Below are 16,033 nucleotides of genomic sequence, written 5' to 3' on the forward strand. Positions count from 1 at the left end.
TAAATTTATGCCACTTGGAAAAAGAATAATTCCCTCAAGAATTTGCAAGCACTAAAAAACGTCTTGTGATCTTGCCTGGTACCTTTTGATCTGACAAATAAGCTGTTAGGCAGCAGCAACATTTCAATGTAGCAAACTTGAAACTTGTAGCAGCTTTCTAGTGAGCACCTGTGACCACTAATGGAACCAAAAGCTCCTCCAGGTCAAACTCATAAATCTTTTCCCCCAAATTTAAATTCATAAAGCAGAGGTCAAATATCTTTGATTCCACTCAACTATTCCCAAATGTAAATGATTAAATTAGTGACTGCTTCCCACCATTGCGTTTGCAAGATACAAAATGGTAGGCAGTAAATCTAAGATGAAATTCATCTTTGGAGTTATTTTTGGACAATGAATTGAGGCTCTTCAGGAATAACTCCATGTGTTACAAACAGGGAATGAATTAACCTCCCCACTAGCTCTGGCAGGGTAATTTGCTATGCACTTATTACCTATTAAAGACAAGTAAAATGTGTAAGCATTTCTGTTGTGATCAATGCCAATACTAAAATGATTTGCTTCTTGAATGCTTATATTCTCAGGTTTCCAGGGGAACTATATGCCAAACAAATAAAAACCCTTTAGTGACTTCACTGCACAACTCAAAAATGTCAGTAACATGAAAGCTCCTTTTCCTGTTTGTCAAACAACAGTTCCTTATGGTTCACCTGGCAGAAAATCTAAGATTTCAATAGAAGTTCACAAGAAAAACTAAGCTAAAGGATGGGGCTCTGAGTCAAGGGTGAGCTGAAGTCCAAATTGCAAACAAAGGGGACATATAAATCTTGTATTCAATCAAAACCTATGTCCAAATCCCAAGGATTGACATGATGGAGCACAGCTATCTGATATGATAACAGAAGACAGTCTGGGGCGGGCGTGGGGCATCTATACTTTTAGTCTGGTGGGTGAAAGCATTGCGGTCCATTGAGGCTCATTCCCTGTCAAGTCACACAGTGACTGAGGATGTGGAGACCAGAATCCCGTATCTGTTGTAGAGAGAAAAGTAGGAAGCTGACAGTAGTCAGGTAGAAGGTCAAGGTCTTCTAGTTCCAGAATAGAAAACCAGAGCATCTTCGAGAAACAAAGGAGAAGCCCAGGAATTTAAAACTAGACCTCAGTAAAGCCAGAGCCATCCCCAAAACCAGCAGATTCAGGAACTAGGAAGAGTAATTCAGACACCTCTCACTCTTGTAAATACCTACCCTCACCCCCAGGGTGGTAGGGGTGGATCTCTTGATGGCTACTTGATTTGGCTCTCACTTCTCAAGAACTCCACTGAGCTGATGCTAGAAAAGAAACCTCTCAACGATAAGCCCAAAGATGATGCCAGTGCAGGCAGGAACTGATACTGATTGTCAATAACTTACTAATAAATCCCTCCTTTCTCTCTAGATTGCAATCTGCCCTTTCCCTTCATCAAGTTCTTCCAGTGAAGCCAGGGAGGAGCTCAAGTGGAGAAGGACAGAGCAAGGTGGCAATGAACCTCATTATTAACCACCATTTAATAGCACTAGAAAGATTCCTAGACTTTTACACTGAAGGGTTTTAAAAATGGAGTCCCAACCACATTTATCTGGAGAAAACCCTAACTCAAAAGGATATATGCACTCCAATGTTCATAGCAGTACCATTAATAATGGCGAAGACATGGAAGCAACCTCAATGTCCATCAACAGATGAATGGATAAAGAAGGTGTGATATATATATAATGGAATATTACTCAGCCATAGAAAAAGAATGAAATAATGCCTTTTGCAGCAACATGGATGGACCTAGAGATTATCATATTAAGTGAAGTGAGTCAGACAAACACAAATATAATACCACTTATATGTGGAATCTAAAAAAGTGATACAAAAGAACTTATTTACAAACTGAGAATAGACTCATCAAAAGCAAACGATGGTTACCACAGGGGAAAGGGGTGTGGAGAAGGATAAATTAGGAGTCTGGGATTGACATATACACATTACTATATATAAAATAAATAAACAACAAGGACCTACTATATTGTACAGGGAACTATATTCAATATCTTGTAATGACCTATAATGGAAAAAAATTTGAAAAAAAAATGTATATATATACACACACACACACATACACACACACACACACACACACGTACATGTATAACTGAATCACTTTGCTTTATACCTGAAACTAACACAACATTGTAAATCAACTATATTTCAACTTTAAAAAAAAAAAATTGAGTCCCAACCAAATGAGAGGAAACTGAAGCACAGAGAAGGAATGGTCTCACTCAAATTCACACAGCTTGTCACAGAAACAGGACTGGGAACAAAGTCTGCTGCCTCATAATCTAATATACATCCCACCACAAGACATGGACATCAAAGCAGATGGCACCAAAATAAAGTTCAAGGGAATGTAAACATCTCAGGAGCTCAAGGTTATTTGTCCCACTTGACAACTAATTTATCTGGAACTGACTATATTCTTTTCTAATTACTGTTGTGCCAGAATAACTTATGGCTTTTAAGAAATGTATCAGTCCTAACACTGCATTTCATGAAATTTAGAAACAACCAAACAAAAAATAACTGATGGATTTGGATCTGATGTTTATAGAACACTCCAGAAGGAAAATGACAAACACTAAAATCAAGTGGTGTGTAGTCAGCCGAAGAAGCCCCAGGAAGCCCAGACTCATGTGTCAGAGATAACCTGTGGCCAGGCATACCCCTGGAAAATGTCTGGAACCTGAAGGGCACCATTTGAAAAACAGTCATCCAGATGCATTTTTTATATATAACACTCATAAAGATTTGTTCCTAGAACAAGGTAACATTTTTCTCATTCCCAAATGTAATGCCAAGACTTAATGGAAAAAAAAAAATAGATGGCAGCAACGTATGTTGGAATAGACCTAGTTTATTCAGGTCAGTAAAGTAGGATCCCAGATGACTCCTCACACGAATCTTAACAGAAGGGGTTGGATGAAAGAAAACTTGGTTTCCAGATGAAACACCAGTTTTGGAAGCTAAAATGACTTTATATCCCAGACAGGATATGGCAGAGTACCATAGGCAGCGGGTGGAAAAAATATGCATTTCCCTTCCCCTGCTGGTCACAGTGGCCATGTCAGGACCCCCCTGCACATTCCCAGTTATCTCCTGATACCTCTGAGGAGTTTCTGTCGCGCAGCACCTGCTTGACCAGGACAAGACCTACGCTAATCGCTCTGTGAACTACGCATGAGCAATCACCAATGGAAAGTTCTTGGCAAAGTGAAGCAAAGCTGGATCTGTCCCCTGGATTAATTATAATTCAAGTGCTCTGCAATGATTATGGAAAACAGCATGTTAGGAATATTGACAACTTGAAGGTAAATTTTAAGTTGAGAAACCGAGGTGCCTTATGCATGGAGAAAAAAAAAATGGTGAGAGCAAAGGTGCATTTCATCTCTGCTCTGTACATTTCTGAAATCCTGAGAAGTGGCTTCCTGTGAATTCCTTTGATCTTCACTCTCTGGACCACAGGTCACCTGTAAAGCAGATTTAGCCACAAGTGAAAGCCACGTAAATGAAAGGCAAGTGTGGACAGAATTAGTACTAACAACATGCACATGTTGACCAGGGCTTTCTCTGTGACCAGAGCCTGCACTGCTCTCTAAGAAGCACCCAGCCTCTGCTCCCTTGTAGTTTTTGCTCATATTTTGGGGGAGTTTTGGGGGTTTTTTTTCTTTTTCCTTTTTCTTTTTTCCTGGCCTCAACTCAAGTATAGAAGAACTTTAATTTATTCACTGGTTCAGAGATTGTAATCTGCCTCCTTCAACTTCACTCCACTCCTGCCAAATCTACAGGCAATGGAAAAATGTTTAATGGGCGCACAGAAACTTGCTGGAAGAGGTGAAGTTTTACTAGTTGCTATTTAACGTTCTACCAAAGCACTTGACAGTTGAATACAATCAACTCTCTATACATTATTCTGAAATGGAGACGATTCTCCTAAAACAGCAGTTCTCAAACTTTAAAGTGTTTCAGACTCAACTGAAGGGCTTGCCAAAACATGGATTTCTGGGCCCCACCTCTCTGGAGGTCTGGTTCAGGAGGTCTGGGCTGGAGCTTGAGAATTTACATCTCTGACAAGTTCCCAGGAGATGCCGATGCTGCTCCAAGGACCACACTCAGAGATCTGCTCTAGAAAATCCTACCAGAATCTGCAGGCCATGCAAACAAATCCAAGGGAATTTAAGTCTAGATGTTGGATTGTGTGCAATGATTACTTTAACTCTTGTTTTGTGCAAGCTGTGATTACGGCATAATAAGGATTATCGCATTTCTTAAGTGTGATGGGTAAACTCAGTGGGAGTTCCTCTCCAAAGCATCGTGTGCATGTACGCACATGCATATATGTGCTAAGGGACTTGCCTGATGAGCTAGTACCCCAGATTCCAGAGGAAAGCAGAACTAAAACCCTGAACTGAGAAGGCTGGACTCATCCAATGGTGCCTCAGGGCGTCCTTTGCCAGCAATCTACAGCTCTGTTGTGGATTTCGTCTCACACTGTTAAGGAAAGTTCAATAAAGGAAAAAAGACAAAGCTTAAAGAAGTTGATACTTGCCCTTAAATAAGACGTCCAAAATGAATATTTTCCAGATGCTAAGGAAATAAGGTAAAACTCAGAGGTTTCACTGCAAACAAACAAGGAATTTGGGAGGAAGGAATTCAGGCATAGGCAAATCTGTGGCAGCCTCTTTGGGGCTAGACCAGAGTCGTTATCTTCATACAAGGGAATAAGGAGATTTGAAGCACAGCCCAGATTATTCCTGCTTTTACTTGGACACAAGGTTAAAAATTATGTTTTGAGAACTTGCTCATTTTTATAATGTTTGTAACTTTTGTGGCTATTATTATTCGTTTCTGGCTTTTCCTTTCTCTAATTTGTTGCACTATCTATTAGAAAAAAATTCTGGTCTCTTTCAGCTGAGTGCAATAAAAGCAAAGAATTCTTTTTCATATTTAAGATAGAGAAAAACTGAAGGTTCTGAGGGTCAAGAAGTGCAGTGAGAATCCAAGCGCCGGATGCTGCCAGATCAGGCAAGAACTCGGAGAATGTTGTAGCATAATTAAGTCTTACACTTGGACATTTCCCATCACAGGATTTCTTTACTCAATCCTTGAAGGGGTTTTGTGTTTTTATATGAGCAATCCATTTATTTATACCATACTGGGAGCTCTAGTTTTCCCTGTTGCAGATCAGACTTTTCCACATTCTCCCAGTACGGAAGGGTGCATTTTATTGCCTCAAAGTCATGATATGCAGAGGGTGTGGACAGCATTATTTATTTAACAGCTATTTGTTCTACATGCTGAATGTATTAAAGAAGGGGGCACAAAGTCCCCCGGTCCTGAAAAAGCTTACAGTTTACTGGGATAGATAGGCAAAAGAACAAATTGTTCCAATGGTCTGCTAAATGCTATAATGAGAGAATAAAAAGAGACCTAAAGCAAACTATGGACTATGAGGTAAGGCTTAATAGAACAAGTTCAGTGCAGGCTGACACCAGAAGGGTGAACTGGAGAAATATGAGCTGGACAGCCAAAAGGGTATGGCAGAAATAAGAATGCCCAAAAGGCCAATGGTGACTGCTGCCACAATGAATAAAGGGAACTGAAAGGAATTTAGCATAACCAGAGTGCAAAACAGTGAGCTCTTATAAGCAGAGCAACCATATAAATTATCAGCAAAACCAGGACACATTGGAAATGAAACGGAGTTGCAATTAGTAAACACACTGAAACAATAATAGCTTGAACCAAGATATATGATCACTGTAATTAGGGTCCATGTTAAGGAGCTTGGACTTTATATTTTAAAGACATAGAAGACATAAACAAGGAAGTGGCTTGATCATATTTGTATTTTACAAAGAATTCTGGCATCTGAGTAGAGAATATATTGAAGGTGCCATACTAGAAGAAGACAGAGCAGTTAGAAACTTTTCCAATAGTTCGGCAAGAGATGATGGTTATCTGAACTAGAGAAATGCCTGAAGAAATGGAGAACAGTGGGTGAATTGCAGGGAGTCACAGAGGCTGGCCTGGAGTCTACCTGGAAGCTGTTGAAGTTGCTATTGCTGCAGGGAGAAGGCTACCATGAGGATGCTTTTGACTTGTTTTGCTTCCGAAATCTGGCAGTCTATTCATGGTTAGTGTTAAGTTTTAATTAAAGAACTTTGAACCAGCTTGTGTTTTCAATAAGTGAAAGTCAATCATGTTATAAATTTAGAATAGAAATAATTACTAACTCCTGAACTTGTCCAGAAGGTCAATTGATGCCAAAGTAAAATAATATGCACTATCCAGATTGGAACAGCTAGATATCCCAATGTTCTAGTGTCAATTTTTATTCCAGTTAATTTCACCCTGCTCAATCTTGGTTAAAAATCAATAACTCATTTTGGGGTAAGGAAAGATTTCTTTCATACAGGAACAAAAGCATGATTCATAGAAGAAAAAAACTGATCTGTTGGACATCACAAAAATCAAAAACTTCTGCTCCTCAAATGACATTGATAAGCAAATGATAAGAAATGCTGCAAACTGGGATAAATACTTTCATATCACAAATCTAATTAAAGCCTTATGTCCCAAACACATATTTTTTAAAACTATCAAGACTTAATAATAAGAAAACTAACATTCCAATAAAAGACAGACAAAAGATTTGAACAGACACATTATCAAAAATGATATATAGATGACAGAACAGAACATGGAAAAAAGTTCAGCATTGTTAGTTGTGAGGGAAATGCAAATTAAAACCACGAATTAAAGTCACTACACGTTATAATGGAAAAAAAAAAAAAAAGACTGACCATACCAAGTGTTGGCAAGGATGCGGAGCAAGTAGAACTCTCATGCACTGCTGATGGGAATACTACGCTGGTAAAACAACTTTGGGAAACAGTTGGTAGTTTTTTAAGTTAAACATAAACCTTATATACAATCCAGCTGCTCCATTCCCAGGTATTTACCCAAGAGAAGTAAAAGCTTCTTTCCATAAAAGGATGTATACACAAATGTTCACAGTGACTTTATTTGTAATAACTAAAAACTAGAAGTGACATAAATATCCATCAATAGATGAGTGAATAAACGAACTGTGAAATGCCAATACAATAAAACTACTCAACATAGAAAGTAATGCGACAACATGGAAGAATCTCCAAGAAGCCAGGCCAAAAAGTAATGATAATAGGATAATGTACAGCATGATTTCACTTATATGAATTTCTAGAAAACATGAGACAGTCGATGGTGACAGAAATCAGACCAGTCGTTGTGTTTGGATGCCTTGTGAGGATGGGAGAAAGCTAAGAAAGGGGGTTACTTTTGGGAGTAATGAATATATTCTTTATTATGACTGTTGTGGTAATCTCAAAGGATCTTTTCTCTTTATTTTTGTGAATTTACTAAAAATTTCTGGGTTGTGGTTACCATGGGGCTTATATAAACAACCTAATATAGCTGTTTTGATGACCCCTTAAGCTCAAGATATTCTAAAAGTTCTACATTTTTACCTTCCCATGTTTTATATTTTTGACATCTTATTTTACATCTTTTAATTTTGTGTACCCCTTAACTGCTTATTGTAGACATAGATAATTTTACTACATTTTTTTCTTTTCATTTTTTTTTTTTTTAAGTATAGTCAGTTACAACGTGTAAAGTTCTGGTGCGCAGCGCAGCGTCAAAGCTTCCTACCAGCTGAGGACGGTGGGTGGGACGTAAGTGCTGCCTCGGCTAAGTGCCTCCAGCCCCAGGCACTTCACTCCTCATTTGTTGCTCAACACTCTGCCAGGAAGGAACCTTGGATCACAAAGGTGTGCAACGCATGAGCTGTTCATTTCTCTCCCCAGGATAATCAGATTTGTCTGAAGAGGAGAGTTTATCATTATATCAAATCTTCTTAACTCTAAAATTTCAAAAGATTTTATTTACCAAGCTACCATTAGAGACTCTTTCATTTTCAACTAACCAGATCAGATACAGTTGCTAATGTTGAAAACAACAAATAAACCTTGTAATCAGCCCGTATACAGTAATACCTGTTCAGTAGCTTTTAAAATATTACATATATAAATTCAAAGGGTTAGGCTGAATACCGTAAATTAATTGCTGAGTTAGTTAATTCACCACAGGTCTCATTCATAGTGATGGGGAATCCATGACTCTGAAGAACTTTTGGGAGCCAGCAGAGTTGAATTGGTTTCATTCATTGCACTAATTTAGAGGTACAGGTAGAGCTTTCAATTTTCTCTCTGAATCTTATTAACATCCCTAGAAGACTGACATATGAAAAATGTAGCAAAGAAAAAAGAAAATGCTCATAACTACAGGGTAGGGAGTCTTACCAGGTCTGTCAAGACGCACAGGTACCTTGGGAGGTGAGCACACAGGTGGGACGCAGAGTTCTCTGACAGGGTTCATGATCATCTCTAACTTTCACAGGACAGGTGAAATGTACGTACTGACAGACACGAGACAATGTTCCCCAAGGCGTCTCAAACAGCCCTTAAGACACTTGTAGACAAAACCGTATTTCACTCCATTGTTTTGAAAAAAATAATAATTCTAAATAAACTTCAGGTTTTATATAAGAACATGTGTAAATTCTCCATTTCTCTGAATAATGCATTTCTGCTCATTATAATTTCTTTTAATTCCCATGGCATATCAGGACACCATTTATGGCTTAAGAAAATTGGGGGGAATAAAAGGTCAGACTAGAGTTAGATGTGGTAGTGGAAAAATATCTGGCCGGTTATATTTCATGGAATGTTTTGCAATCGCTTTTAAAATCTCTGGAAAGCTAATGCTGAAGAACTTTATAGAAATTAAGGAGTTATTGGCAAGGCCTGTTGACTGAGACAGCGCAGTGGAAATATACCAATCCCCCAAAATAATCATGATTCAGGTTCTCCCTCTTCTTTCTCTAGCAATCGCCTGCCATCTAGTGGTTGTATTGCAGCCTAGTCATGAATTGCTTTCTTTACAAACAACCCCTAGTACTCAGTGAAAAGATAACAATGTATTTTAAGTAAGAACAGGGACAGGAGCTTGTACTACTGCATATACCCCTCAAAAAAAAAAAAAAACATGTATCTGAAGGAAAGACTTAAGAGAACCATGGCCAAGTCCCTTTTTTTTTTTACAAAGACTTTTGAAAAACAGTATTTTGTGCTGGACTAATCAAAAACCGATCCCACTAAATCCACACAAAATCAAAGTAAGTTAAAAGAGAACTGCTATTTTTCATACTTTCTTTCCATGTTATTTTTGTACTAATTCAGTAAATACATTTAGTACACTTCAGCATACCGTACTTCTAACATTTGTGCCAAAAATCATGTAATCAGTAATTCCCTATTGAGCAGTCCCCGTGATGTATACCATGCGAAGTACAAAAAAAAAAACGAAGAAATATAAGCAAGCCCAGATCTGACATTTATAATCTAGCTGAGGAGAGAAAAATAACCCAAATGCAACAATTAGCAACCATGCTAACGCATGTGGTCCAAAGGAAGGAGAGCTCAGTGAGAACTGGTGGAAACATTTATGGTGATACTTTAGATGTATTTTGAATATAATTTGGAGACAAATGATCAAATCCCTGCACCTGGAGACAGTGAAGATGCTTTTTTTTATGGGAATGGGGATTTAAGTCAATGTAAAGGGAAGGAAAATGCATCCATATGATGTAGACTCGTGGGAGTGGCCATACATTGTGCATCTGGGCTATGTTTTACGCCGATCAAAACTCACCTGAGCAAAATTTGCAACATCATGAAGAAGATCTTCGTGAAGGAGTTAAATTATGTTGCTACTACCATCTGAGCCATTAGACCCTTCCTTAATTGCCCTCGGTTGAGCAAGAACTGGCTAATTGTAAACATAAAATTTTATTAATGAAAGCCCTAAATGATTATTGTTGTCTCACTTTTGTAGATAACAAAACTGATGTGCAGAGAAATTGTGCAAATTGTACAACATTGCACAGAGAAAAAACAAGGTAGGGATTTTATTTTGGATCTTTCTGACTTCAAATCTTGCACGTGTGTGTGTGTGTGCTGGTTGTTTGTTTATTAGTTAGTTTGTTTGTTTGTTTATGGACTCTACTGCTTCCTACTAAGGAATGTATTTTAAAGTAATATTTGATCTTTGACTTTCCTCTGCCGAAGCTGTAGTCTATAAATGCATCTCCTCACAATTCACAAACCTTTTAATCAGATGAATTAGATAACGAAAAAGAGTTTTTAGGTCAGGGAGACAACTTCCTGCAAAGAATAGGATCACTCCAAACACATTTATAATAAATATCCCACTTTCCTACTGCGTAACCCCCATGAAGCCATCCTGCCAGTATCCAAGATTGCCTTGTAAATACTATCAAATATTTCCTATCTCCCATCTCAAGCCTCTTGCTGCTATGGTTTCCCACCCTCCAATTTCTCTACTTACCAGCTGGAAATGTTCTGTCATTTCTACTCGGGAGAATCCTTTCTTCAGTGGCTAAGCTGTCACTTGACTCCAGAGGAGGGACAAGGTTAACAGAGACTCTCTGTCACCAGTAAAAGACTCTGACAAAGAACAAAGTGACCCAAACTCAAATCCGAGGAGAGCTAGATTTTCTCGGGAGTCCAGTTAGCAGTCACATTTCTGGCAAGCACTTGCTCCTGCAGTTCTCTAGGAAAGAGGAGTCAGGAAAGGACCACGTGAGTGCCCTGGTCCTCATGGAATTACTGACTGGCCCACTGAAATGGCATAAGTCAGTGAAGGGTTCCTAAGGAGTAGGAAGTTCTGGCGCCCCTTGGGTGTCCCCCAAACATTAAAAGAACATTTCACTGGGCCACAACCACAAGAATTACACTGAGAATCAACTTATACCATGTCCTAAGCAACTTCTACCAGGTTAAGGGTAACTCTCAAGGTTCTTCTAGGAAATGAACCCAAAAGTCAGAGTAGCAGATTCCACCACTGGGTTCTCCTTATTAAGCAAAAGATTCACAAAAAGGTATTGGAGATTTAAATGACTTCATTAAAACTCACAATGTGTTAAACAGACACTTAACTTGAAAGGGGTACTGGGTCAGCTTGATGGGGGTTGGTCACTTGGTGACACTGGTCTGCATGGAGACATCAAAGAAGGCCACGGAGAGCAGAGACCGGAACTGGAGCGAGAAGGCAGCGGCTGCTGCCTTGCCACTGGGGCAGGGAATACCGAGAAAAAACCAGGGACCCTGCCTGCTGATGATCTATTTTGCAATTAACAAAGTTAAAATATCTTTCTGAAACAAAACTCAGGCAGGGGATGAGGATGAGGAAGGGAAAACTTGAACTGAACCCTGCCAGACCGGGGGCTACAGAAAAATCTGAAAAGAAACGACTTAACAGTAGCTAAGAGTACACAGAGTCACACAGTCCTGAGTTCAAACACTAATTCTGCTACTTACAACCCAGGAGAAGTAACCTAGCCTCTCAGAGCCTCGGTTTCCCTATCTGCAAGCTGGAATGCTGTGAGGATGTCCGAGATACAATGTCTACAAGCATTTGGCACACTGCCTGGTACATGCTATCTGCTCAGATAGAGAGAGGGCACTAATTGTCCACTGACCACAGAAGCAGTATCTAAAAATATTCAGCTAGTAGAGCAGAACCTCGTTCCATCTTTACCAACCAAACCACCCCCTGCAGACACTCCAGAAGGCTGCTTTCTGTCTCACTCACCTAGTGCCCCCAGAATCACATCAAATGGGCCGTCCAATCCATTCATGCACAAAATCAGCTTCAAATCTCTAAAAGGTACTACGGATGCCACCAGCCCTCCTATTGTATGAGTTGCTAAAGCCTCATCAGGCAAAGAACACCAGGGACAAGCCTGTAGTCTGACAAACTCAAATTTATTGAGTAGATGCAGCAGGGGAGGGTGCTCCTGTGCACCCACGGAACACCAGCATCTCTGGACAAGAGGGAGAGAGGAGAGAAGTTTCTTCTAAAGTTTTATTTCTGTGAAAAGAGGGTCTAGGAAAGTAGGGGCCAACTCTGGGTTGGTTACTGTTTCTGGGACAAAAGGGGATTAACTTAGGACTGGGCGTTGTCATAAAACAAGGTCAACTTAGCAATTCAATATCTCTGGTAATAGATGGGTATAAAAAGCAGGCAGACTTACCATACGATCCAGCAATCCCCCTTCTGGGCATATATCCAGAGGGAACCTTAATTCAAAAATATACATTATGCACCCCAATGTTCCTAGCAGCACTATTTACAATAACTAAGACATGGAAACAATGCAAATGTCCATCAACAGATGATGGATAAAGAAGTTGTGGTATATTTATACAGCAGAATACTACTCAGCCATTTAAAAGGATAAAATAATGCCATTTGCAGCAACATGAACGGACCTGGAGATTGTCATTCTAAGTGAAGTAAGCCGGAGAGAGAAAGAAAAATACCATATGATATCACTTATATGTGGAATCTAGAAAAAGAAAAAAAGAGGACACTAATGAACTCATCTACAAAACAGAAACAGACTCACAGACATAGAAAACAAACTTATGGTTACCAGAGGGGGAAGGGGGTTGGAAGGGATAAATTGGAAGTTCAAGATTTGCAGATACTAACTAATATATATAAAACAGATGAACAACAAGTTCATACTGTATAGCACAGGGAAGTATATTCAATATCTTGTAGTAACTTATGGTGAAAAAGAATATGAAAATGAATATATGTATGTTCACGTATGACTGAAACATTATGCTGTACACCAGAAATTGACACATTGTAAACTGACTGTACTTCAATTGAAAAAAATTTTTTTTTCTTTTTAAGAAAAGCAGGCCTGGGACCATCCTGTGTAAAAGGCAGTCACTCAAAGACAGGGTCATGACAGCACACGACAGCTGTTGCAGGACCTTTGGAGAAATCGTGTCTCCTATTCATTTTGCAGCTGGCTGATCTGGGTCTGTCCTCCCAGCCTGATGAACGACAAGGCTGCTTTTTCCTTTTTCGCTCAGAGACAGTTCTCACTCTTTCCATCCTGGATAGATCTTTCCTCTTTTGAAGTTGTCCGTAGAAACTGTGAGTGGGGTTGATGGGAACCCTCAGTACTATCTCTGCAGCTTTTCAGTAAGTCTAATACTATTCTAAAATAAAGTTCATTGAAAAAAAGCAAAAAGTGGACCCCTAGACAACTCGTGATAATGCCCACTCACCTCCCCACGAGCACTGCTTCACAGAGAAGTAAAGTAAAAAAAAAAAACTCCATCCCGTGCTTTAACACCTGAAGTTCTTGGTTCTGCATCATTTTCAGCCAAGATCTGCTTTGTTCCAAAACTTCCCTTCGGAGGTCCCAGATGGATCTCTGTGAAGCTACAAGTTTACCTTCTTTTCCAGGATAGTTTGTTTTCTTTTTTAATATTATGATTTTATTCCTAAGACTCTTCAAAGTAAATCTCCACCTCAACCCTGTGCTCCTCAATCTCTGATTTCATCTCACATGCCCAGGGAGGTACCCCTTGGACAGAGCCTCCGGCGTAGCCTGATCTCGTCAGCGTGGGCATTCCTCACAGGAGTAAGGGCTGTGCCCGCACCACCCTTCTCAGCAACGGTGTGTACCGTTGACTCATACTGTGCTTGCGGAACTAAAATCCTCTGTGTCTTTCCTGTAGGGACTGGGGTCAAGACCATTGTCCTCTCCACCTTCCAAACCAATCTATACTCACACAGTTTATCTTTTAGCCAACGTACAAATCTACTGGTAACATTCATCTTGTCAGTTTCTCCTACTGGTCAAGACTGCAACAAAATAGAAGCGGACTGAGAATTAGGAATTCTGGGTGCAAATTCTAGTTCTCCAACTATTTATGTAACTTTAAGCAAGTCACTGTGTTCCTCTGGGTCTCCCTTCTTTGCTTGTAAAATAAATGTGTTGCCTTTAGACTTCTCTAAGATCTCGTCATCTCTCCTCACGCCCTGATCGTACCAGGAGTCAGTCTATTGTATGACATTTCGTCTTCATTTTATGGATGAATAAACTGATTTAGGGGGATCGGTTAACTTGCCCAATGTGATACAGTTCTAGGATTCTAGCAAGCTCTATCTCTTGCTCTAAAGAGTCTGAAGCCTGTGCTCTCCCGCCACTCAGTACAGCCTTCCCCTGACCTCATTTAGTTCTCTTGCATCATCGGTCTCTCCTCTGTTTCTGCACACAAGGCTACCAAGAACCTTCTCAGCCTGGAGGAAAACTGTCTGCCCCTGGGTGACCTGCACTGGCTCTCCCATCCTGCTTCACCCCTTCACTCCACACCCACTCAAGAAGCCTCTGTACCCCTACTCGCATCTCCCCATTCACTTGTTTCTTCATCCCCTGAAAATCGGGCTCATTCTGCTCCACACGCTGAAACTGGTCTCTCAGCAGTCAGTCCAGGGGCGGTGTCCAGCCATTGTCACCACTGACCTCTCTGGCTCCATTTCCTTCTCCCCAAAGTTTTCCTAAGGCTTTTTGTTTGAACTCTTCTCCTTTTTAGAAACTTTCAACTATCATCTCTACACAAATGGCTTCCAAAGCTGCATAACTAGCTCTGAACTTCGGGCGTATATGACAGGATCGCTGTTTATTGTGACTAAAGCCTTGAGTTTCCCTCTTTCTGCTACTCCAGCTTGGCCCTTAGCGATCCCACAGAAGATTTTGCTGTGTGGAAATCTGAAGGCCCTCCTGGGTACAAATTCTGTCCAATGACAGTAGCCAGCCCAGTGGTAGCCTTTGTCCCAAAGCACTGTTAATAGCTGAGAAGCTATGAAGCAGGTAAAAGTCCACAGAGATATTTAGCAGGAGGTCAGAGAGCTAGCAGGCATTTCGCCAGCCTCTCATAAAGGCACAAAAATACTCTCTTTTCAGCTAGAAGAAGAAGTGATAAAGTTTAAAAGGAGGTCTGGTTACCTAGATGTTTAAATAAATATGGTTTGTTTTAGGGCCGAGAACATTTTTTAAAATCCTTGTCCATTTGCGTGTCATGGAAACAGTCAAAACAATCCATATGATGACTTTTTTTTTTTTTTACTGCAAACAGGAATGTGCTGTACACATTGCTGAAACAAAGCAGAAACAGCAAGAATCAAGTGAGAGGAGAGCTCAGCTGAGGACTCAACACGTGTTGGAAAAAGAAGAAAAATCCTCTTCATTCAAAGACGTACTTAGGAAAGCCATTTAAGTGTCTTCCAATGTTTTGTGAAACAGATGGAGCTTGACTTGGCATAAAGTCCTAGGTAAAATGTGAAACTGAAACACCGAGCTTAGAAGCCCAGAAATCCGACCTCAACCACTTACTTCCTCCCTTCAGAAACTGATATTCAATAAAAAACTAAATTTTGCCTTTTTAAGAGACTGCATCAACTTAATTTTATAGTACAGTACAAGCTAAAGATTAACATGTTCTTTAATTTGTCTACAAATTCTTATATAACTCTTAGAATATTTTCAAGTTCTATCGTTTATATTTTCTAGAATTCCCATGCCTACAGAAGACAAAAGTTTAGTTTAAAATCTGTACCACGTCCTACGATGTAATCGATTTTTTCAGTTAGGTCCTATATGGATTATTTAAGAACAGTTTCCTGTTTCATTTCTCTTGAAATCATTTTTTCATTAAGAAAGCACTTTTGTGGTAACAGTATCCTTATCAGCACAGAACTTCCAGTACCCTCCTGCTGGGTGGAACTCTTCCTGCCTGAGGTACACCTTATTTTCAAATCATGGGAGTACATTTCGGGATGTTAAATTGAGGGGAGAGTTATGAATACAAAAATATTTTAACCAACCAAACACCATCCGACCTAGTAGAAATTACAAAACATGACTCTGACCCTCCTGGGGAGAGAAAATGTGTGACGTGGTAAATTCCAGTTACAAAAGTAAGAAAGAATTTGTATTGTATTCAAGCAGAGA

At 39.7% G+C, this 16,033-nt stretch overlaps 1 long non-coding RNA gene across 1 annotated transcript in view; it reads right to left on the bottom strand.

The window, feature by feature from the left end:
* Positions 1-10,732, bottom strand: part of LOC135321603 (uncharacterized) — a 237,960-nt gene extending 227,228 nt beyond the window's left edge. The window contains exon 1 of the long non-coding RNA XR_010381475.1: positions 10,540-10,732. This is a non-coding gene — a long non-coding RNA (uncharacterized LOC135321603). The remainder of the gene's footprint in view (positions 1-10,539) is intronic.
* Between the last annotated feature and the right edge of the window lie 5,301 nt (positions 10,733-16,033).

Source organism: Camelus dromedarius, chromosome 6 (genome assembly GCF_036321535.1).
Source record: "Camelus dromedarius isolate mCamDro1 chromosome 6, mCamDro1.pat, whole genome shotgun sequence".
NCBI classification, from domain to species: Eukaryota; Metazoa; Chordata; class Mammalia; order Artiodactyla; family Camelidae; genus Camelus; species Camelus dromedarius.